The 8,857-nt window shown below is 50.2% G+C and overlaps 1 non-coding gene across 1 annotated transcript in view; it reads left to right on the top strand.

The window, feature by feature from the left end:
* Positions 1-7,228: 7,228 nt before the first annotated feature.
* The window catches only part of LOC124579096, a 1,910-nt gene continuing 281 nt past the window's right edge, over positions 7,229-8,857 (top strand). The window contains exon 1 of the ribosomal RNA XR_006972834.1: positions 7,229-8,857. This exon is cut by the window's right edge and continues 281 nt beyond it. This is a non-coding gene — a ribosomal RNA (small subunit ribosomal RNA).

The raw sequence follows: 8,857 nt of genomic DNA, 5'->3' as shown, positions 1-8,857 counted from the left end.
AACACCCAGTGCATCCTCCTCCGCCACATTAGACTATCCACACTATCATAACCAGACCGGGAGGTCACTCACAAAACAGAATATCCCACCCTTCCGACAAACCACCATTGCTCAGCTAAGCCACCAACACCCACACATGTCCTACACAGGGGTACACCCAACATCACAATACTGCCTCCTGTCACAGCACACAAACAATGGCAGGAATGAAAGACACAGGTCTGCCACAAGCATGGAATCAGAGCGCCGCCTGTTATGAGCCAAGGTGCACCCTGACGTGGCAAATCAGATGATGCCGCAGGTCATTACTTACGATAATCACAATCAACAAACCGGCCCCCCCCCCCCCCCCAAAACACCTTTCCTTACAACAATGTGTACCTTAACCTAACCCGTATTGGGCCCTTACCTAACCCGTATTGTGCCTTAACCTAACCCGTATTGTGCCTTAACCTAACCCGTATTGTCCCTTAACCTAACCCGTATTGTGCCTTAACCTAACCCGTATTGTGCCTTAACCTAACCCGTATTGTGCCTTAACCTAACCCGTATTGTGCCTTAACCTAACCCGTATTGTGCCTTAACCTAACCCGTATTGTGCCTTAACCTAACCCACGTGTGCCTTAACCTAACCCACGTTGTGCCTTAACCTAACCCACGTTGTGCCTTAACCTAACCCACGTTGTGCCTTAACCTAACCCACGTTGTGCCTTAACCTAACCCACGTTGTGCCTTAACCTAACCCACGTTGTGCCTTAACCTAACCCACGGTGTGCCTTAACCTAACCCGTATTGTGCCTTAACCTAACCCGTATTGTGCCTTAACCTAACCCGTATTGTGCCTTAACCTAACCCGTATTGTGCCTTAACCTAACCCGTATTGTGCCTTAACCTAACCCGTAATGGTGCCTTAACCTAACCCGTATTGTGCCTTAACCTAACCCGTATTGTGCCTTAACCTAACCCGTATTGTGCCTTAACCTAACCCACGTTGTGCCTTAACCTAACCCACGTTGTGCCTTAACCTAACCCACGTTGTGCCTTAACCTAACCCACGTTGTGCCTTAACCTAACCCACGTTGTGCCTTAACCTAACCCACGTTGTGCCTTAACCTAACCCACGTTGTGCCTTAACCTAACCCACGTGTGCCTTAACCTAACCCACGTTGTGCCTTAACCTAACCCACGTTGTGCCTTAACCTAACCCATATTGTGCCTTAACCTAACCCATATTGTGCCTTAACCTAACCCATATTGTGCCTTAACCTAACCCATATTGTGCCTTAACCTAACCCATATTGTGCCTTAACCTAACCCATATTGTGCCTTAACCTAACCCATATTGTGCCTTAACCTAACCCATATTGTGCCTTAACCTAACCCATATTGTGCCTTAACCTAACCCATATTGTGCCTTAACCTAACCCATATTGTGCCTTAACCTAACCCGTATTGTGCCTTAACCTAACCCGTATTGTGCCTTAACCTAACCCGTATTGTGCCTTAACCTAACCCATATTGTGCCTTAACCTAACCCGTATGTGCCTTAACCTAACCCGTATTGTGCCTTAACCTAACCCGTATTGTGCCTTAACCTAACCCGTATTGTGCCTTAACCTAACCCGTATTGTGCCTTAACCTAACCCGTATTGTGCCTTAACCTAACCCGTATTGTGCCTTAACCTAACCCGTATTGTGCCTTAACCTAACCCGTATTGTGCCTTAACCTAACCCGTATTGTGCCTTAACCTAACCCGTATTGTGCCTTAACCTAACCCGTATTGTGCCTTAACCTAACCCGTATTGTGCCTTAACCTAACCCGTATTGTGCCTTAACCTAACCCGTATTGTGCCTTAACCTAACCCGTATTGTGCCTTAACCTAACCCACGTTGTGCCTTAACCTAACCCACGTTGTGCCTTAACCTAACCCACGTTGTGCCTTAACCTAACCCACGTTGTGCCTGAACCTAACCCACGTTGTGCCTTAACCTAACCCACGTTGTGCCTTAACCTAACCCACGTTGTGCCTTAACCTAACCCACGTTGTGCCTTAACCTAACCCACGTTGTGCCTTAACCTAACCCCACGTTGTGCCTTAACCTAACCCATATTGTGCCTTAACCTAACCCATATTGTGCCTTAACCTAACCCATATTGTGCCTTAACCTAACCCATATTGTGCCTTAACCTAACCCATATTGTGCCTTAACCTAACCCATATTGTGCCTTAACCTAACCCATATTGTGCCTTAACCTAACCCATATTGTGCCTTAACCTAACCCATATTGTGCCTTAACCTAACCCATATTGTGCCTTAACCTAACCCATATTGTGCCTTAACCTAACCCGTATTGTGCCTTAACCTAACCCGTATTGTGCCTTAACCTAACCCGTATTGTGCCTTAACCTAACCCGTATTGTGCCTTAACCTAACCCGTATTGTGCCTTAACCTAACCCGTATTGTGCCTTAACCTAACCCGTATTGTGCCTTAACCTAACCCGTATTGTGCCTTAACCTAACCCGTATTGTGCCTTAACCTAACCCGTATTGTGCCTTAACCTAACCCGTATTGTCCCTTAACCTAACCCGTATTGTGCCTTAACCTAACCCGTATTGTGCCTTAACCTAACCCGTATTGTGCCTTAACCTAACCCGTATTGTGCCTTAACCTAACCCGTATTGTGCCTTAACCTAACCCGTATTGTGCCTTAACCTAACCCGTATTGTGCCTTAACCTAACCCGTATTGTGCCTTAACCTAACCCGTATTGTGCCTTAACCTAACCCGTATTGTGCCTTAACCTAACCCGTATTGTGCCTTAACCTAACCCGTATTGTGCCTTAACCTAACCCACGTTGTGCCTTAACCTAACCCACGTTGTGCCTTAACCTAACCCACGTTGTGCCTTAACCTAACCCACGTTGTGCCTTAACCTAACCCACGTTGTGCCTTAACCTAACCCACGTTGTGCCTTAACCTAACCCACGTTGTGCCTTAACCTAACCCACGTTGTGCCTTAACCTAACCCACGTTGTGCCTTAACCTAACCCACGTTGTGCCTTAACCTAACCCACGTTGTGCCTTAACCTAACCCACGTTGTGCCTTAACCTAACCCACGTTGTGCCTTAACCTAACCCACGTTGTGCCTTAACCTAACCCATATTGTGCCTTAACCTAACCCATATTGTGCCTTAACCTAACCCATATTGTGCCTTAACCTAACCCATATTGTGCCTTAACCTAACCCATATTGTGCCTTAACCTAACCCATATTGTGCCTTAACCTAACCCATATTGTGCCTTAACCTAACCCATATTGTGCCTTAACCTAACCCATATTGTGCCTTAACCTAACCCGTATTGTGCCTTAACCTAACCCGTATTGTGCCTTAACCTAACCCGTATTGTGCCTTAACCTAACCCGTATTGTGCCTTAACCTAACCCGTATTGTGCCTTAACCTAACCCGTATTGTGCCTTAACCTAACCCGTATTGTGCCTTAACCTAACCCGTATTGTGCCTTAACCTAACCCGTATTGTGCCTTAACCTAACCCGTATTGTGCCTTAACCTAACCCGTATTGTGCCTTAACCTAACCCGTATTGTGCCTTAACCTAACCCGTATTGTGCCTTAACCTAACCCGTATTGTGCCTTAACCTAACCCGTATTGTGCCTTAACCTAACCCGTATTGTGCCTTAACCTAACCCGTATTGTGCCTTAACCTAACCCGTATTGTGCCTTAACCTAACCCGTATTGTGCCTTAACCTAACCCGTATTGTGCCTTAACCTAACCCGTATTGTGCCTTAACCTAACCCGTATTGTGCCTTAACCTAACCCGTATTGTGCCTTAACCTAACCCACGTTGTGCCTTAACCTAACCCACGTTGTGCCTTAACCTAACCCACGTTGTGCCTTAACCTAACCCACGTTGTGCCTTAACCTAACCCACGTTGTGCCTTAACCTAACCCACGTTGTGCCTTAACCTAACCCACGTTGTGCCTTAACCTAACCCACGTTGTGCCTTAACCTAACCCACGTTGTGCCTTAACCTAACCCACGTTGTGCCTTAACCTAACCCACGTTGTGCCTTAACCTAACCCATATTGTGCCTTAACCTAACCCATATTGTGCCTTAACCTAACCCATATTGTGCCTTAACCTAACCCATATTGTGCCTTAACCTAACCCATATTGTGCCTTAACCTAACCCATATTGTGCCTTAACCTAACCCATATTGTGCCTTAACCTAACCCATATTGTGCCTTAACCTAACCCATATTGTGCCTTAACCTAACCCATATTGTGCCTTAACCTAACCCATATTGTGCCTTAACCTAACCCATATTGTGCCTTAACCTAACCCATATTGTGCCTTAACCTAACCCATATTGTGCCTTAACCTAACCCATATTGTGCCTTAACCTAACCCATATTGTGCCTTAACCTAACCCATATTGTGCCTTAACCTAACCCATATTGTGCCTTAACCTAACCCATATTGTGCCTTAACCTAACCCATATTGTGCCTTAACCTAACCCATATTGTGCCTTAACCTAACCCATATTGTGCCTTAACCTAACCCATATTGTGCCTTAACCTAACCCATATTGTGCCTTAACCTAACCCATATTGTGCCTTAACCTAACCCATATTGTGCCTTAACCTAACCCATATTGTGCCTTAACCTAACCCATATTGTGCCTTAACCTAACCCATATTGTGCCTTAACCTAACCCATATTGTGCCTTAACCTAACCCATATTGTGCCTTAACCTAACCCATGTTGCGCCTTAACCTAACCCATGTTGCGCCTTAACCTAACCCATGTTGCGCCTTAACCTAACCTATGTTGCGCCTTAACCTAACCTATATTGCGCCTTAACCTAACCTATATTGCGCCTTAACCTAACCTATATTGCGCCTTAACCTAACCTATATTGCGCCTTAACCTAACCTATATTGCGCCTTAACCTAACCTATATTGCGCCTTAACCTAACCTATATTGCGCCTTAACCTAACCTATATTGCGCCTTAACCTAACCTACGTTGCGCCTTAACCTAACCTACGTTGCGCCTTAACCTAACCCACGTTGCGCCTTAACCTAACCCACGTTGCGCCTTAACCCAACCCACGTTGCGCCTTAACCCAACCCACGTTGCGCCTTAACCCAACCCACGTTGGGCCTTAACCCAACCCACGTTGCGCCTTAACCCAACACACGTTGGGCCTTAACCCAACACACGTTGGGCCTTAACCCAACACACGTTGGGCCTTAACCCAACACACGTTGGGCCTTAACCCAACACACGTTGGGCCTTAACCCAACACACGTTGGGCCTTAACCCAACACACGTTGGGCCTTAACCCAACACACGTTGGGCCTTAACCCAACACACGTTGGGCCTTAACCCAACACACGTTGTGCCTTAACCCAACACACGTTGGGCCTTAACCCAACACACGTTGGGCCTTAACCCAACACACGTTGGGCCTTAACCCAACACACGTTGGGCCTTAACCCGCTCTGTAATTGTCATACGACGCGTTAAATTAGTGTAGTGTTGCCTAACTGCAACCCCCGCAATATAGTTTGCTACTCGCACTGCCTGGTCCCCAGTGTATCGCTTCATGTTAAACACCTTGCAGCGATACACTGTAATGTGGATGGCAGCAGGACGTACATGCTCAATGCCCTTCGCAGTTGTTCATTGGCATTCGCATGGCGAAGCACTTAGCCTACGCTGTGGTACGGCCTGTGTCAACTGTCCGCTGATGTTGTACGTCCAAATCACACACTGTACTGCACATTGGTCCTCATGTACTGAATGATACATCGTGGTACATGTGACCGTACAACGACTGCGCCAACAACGGCGAACCATGCGGTCCAACTGTTGTGCACTCAGCTATGTGTCGTCTCCCTATAAGAGCCGGATTGCAGTGTGGTATGCCCTGGATGGCGATCAGCATGAGCCGTCTGTTGATGTAGTGGCGCGTGTTGTCAGACGTAGTCGTCTCTTCTCACACACCGTGACAGCATGGTGCACTGCGTTCCACATCTGCGACATGCGACAGAGGCCGGTTGACAGTCGTTCGCGCAATGGACATCGCATACGTACGGGGGCCACCTTCCACGTGTTCGCGAAGCGTGCACATGTTGTTGCGTGTATGTGGGCAGACATAGTGTGTCGTGACACCTGACACAGGCATGCAACAATCGTTGAATTTGCAAATGGCGATGGACGTCTACGTTTGCTGGTGAAGTTACGCAAATGAACAACTGGTAAACCGTTGTGGTGCGGTTGTTCTCGCTAGAGGTGAATCAGTGATGGCGACGATCGGTTGAGCTACCAACCGGTTGTTTCAGCGATACCCACCATGCCCACGAACGTGAATGGCATGTGGGTGTGAAGCGATACGCGGCGGTGGCTGGGTGGGACCGTCCCCGGCCGGTGAGGGGGGGCCTCCCGGCGTGCTGGCCGCGCGGTGCGTGGGCGCACGCGCTACAGCCGGCTGGTGGGGGCGGCCAGTGGCAGGCGCGCCGGCCGACGGAGGCGGCAGGCGGCGCAGCTGCGCGCCGGCGCACCCTGCACGCGGCGCCGTGCGGCCAAAGTAGGTCCTCGCGGGCCCGGTGCGAAGCGCGGTGGACATCTGCAGTGTGCTGGTCCGATTGAGGACTGTGTGCGCTGAGGATGCGCCGCCGCCCGGCGCTCGGCGCCGCGACGCCGTCTGCTGCTCGGTCGCCTCTGCGGTTCTCGCAGGTGGTTTGTATCGCAGCTGTGCGGACGTGTTGGCGCGTGCGCTGTGCTGGGAGAGTTCGCTTCGGCACCCAAGTGGGGCTTTTGTCCTTCTGTGGCGCTGGCGTTGGAGCTGCCGGCCACCGTAGGTGGCGCGTGTTGTCTCCCGCCGGCAATGCCACGACAGCACGCTCCCGGGCCTCTGTCGGCAGCGGCAAGCTCAGTTGGGAGCACGGGTGGTCGCACCTAAAGCGTCTACTCGCCAAACTCCGGGCGATTGCGCCTCTCTCGAACCCGACCAAGTACTTAGGACGGCGCTGCGCGCCGCCGGGACCTGAGAGGGTTTCGAGGTGTATCGTGCAGGGGAGCTCAGCCTCCTCCTGTTTGCAGAATAATTGAGCGGACGCTTGCGTGTTCGCGCGGGCCCCCGGGACACACTCCCGGGCGGCCGGCTGCTCAGCTCTAGTTGACGCAGCTCCCTGGTTGATCCTGCCAGTAGTCATATGCTTGTCTCAAAGATTAAGCCATGCATGTCTCAGTACAAGCCGCATTAAGGTGAAACCGCGAATGGCTCATTAAATCAGTTATGGTTCCTTAGATCGTACCCACGTTACTTGGATAACTGTGGTAATTCTAGAGCTAATACATGCAAACAGAGTCCCGACCAGAGATGGAAGGGACGCTTTTATTAGATCAAAACCAATCGGTCGGCTCGTCCGGTCCGTTTGCCTTGGTGACTCTGAATAACTTTGGGCTGATCGCACGGTCCTCGTACCGGCGACGCATCTTTCAAATGTCTGCCTTATCAACTGTCGATGGTAGGTTCTGCGCCTACCATGGTTGTAACGGGTAACGGGGAATCAGGGTTCGATTCCGGAGAGGGAGCCTGAGAAACGGCTACCACATCCAAGGAAGGCAGCAGGCGCGCAAATTACCCACTCCCGGCACGGGGAGGTAGTGACGAAAAATAACGATACGGGACTCATCCGAGGCCCCGTAATCGGAATGAGTACACTTTAAATCCTTTAACGAGTATCTATTGGAGGGCAAGTCTGGTGCCAGCAGCCGCGGTAATTCCAGCTCCAATAGCGTATATTAAAGTTGTTGCGGTTAAAAAGCTCGTAGTTGGATTTGTGTCCCACGCTGTTGGTTCACCGCCCGTCGGTGTTTAACTGGCATGTATCGTGGGACGTCCTGCCGGTGGGGCGAGCTGAAGGCGTGCGACGCGCCTCGTGCGTGCTCGTGCGTCCCGAGGCGGACCCCGTTGCAATCCTACCAGGGTGCTCTTGAGTGAGTGTCTCGGTGGGCCGGCACGTTTACTTTGAACAAATTAGAGTGCTTAAAGCAGGCAAGCCCGCCTGAATACTGTGTGCATGGAATAATGGAATAGGACCTCGGTTCTATTTTGTTGGTTTTCGGAACCCGAGGTAATGATTAATAGGGACAGGCGGGGGCATTCGTATTGCGACGTTAGAGGTGAAATTCTTGGATCGTCGCAAGACGAACAGAAGCGAAAGCATTTGCCAAGTATGTTTTCATTAATCAAGAACGAAAGTTAGAGGTTCGAAGGCGATCAGATACCGCCCTAGTTCTAACCATAAACGATGCCAGCCAGCGATCCGCCGCAGTTCCTCCGATGACTCGGCGGGCAGCCTCCGGGAAACCAAAGCTTTTGGGTTCCGGGGGAAGTATGGTTGCAAAGCTGAAACTTAAAGGAATTGACGGAAGGGCACCACCAGGAGTGGAGCCTGCGGCTTAATTTGACTCAACACGGGAAACCTCACCAGGCCCGGACACCGGAAGGATTGACAGATTGATAGCTCTTTCTTGATTCGGTGGGTGGTGGTGCATGGCCGTTCTTAGTTGGTGGAGCGATTTGTCTGGTTAATTCCGATAACGAACGAGACTCTAGCCTGCTAACTAGTCGCGTGACATCCTTCGTGCTGTCAGCGATTACTTTTCTTCTTAGAGGGACAGGCGGCTTCTAGCCGCACGAGATTGAGCAATAACAGGTCTGTGATGCCCTTAGATGTTCTGGGCCGCACGCGCGCTACACTGAAGGAATCAGCGTGTCTTCCTAGGCCGAAAGGTCGGGGTAACCCGCT

The sequence above is a fragment of the Schistocerca americana genome, unplaced genomic scaffold, assembly GCF_021461395.2.
Source record: "Schistocerca americana isolate TAMUIC-IGC-003095 unplaced genomic scaffold, iqSchAmer2.1 HiC_scaffold_294, whole genome shotgun sequence".
NCBI lineage: Eukaryota > Metazoa > Arthropoda > Insecta > Orthoptera > Acrididae > Schistocerca > Schistocerca americana.
This window is presented reverse-complemented; position numbering and strand designations above follow the sequence as displayed.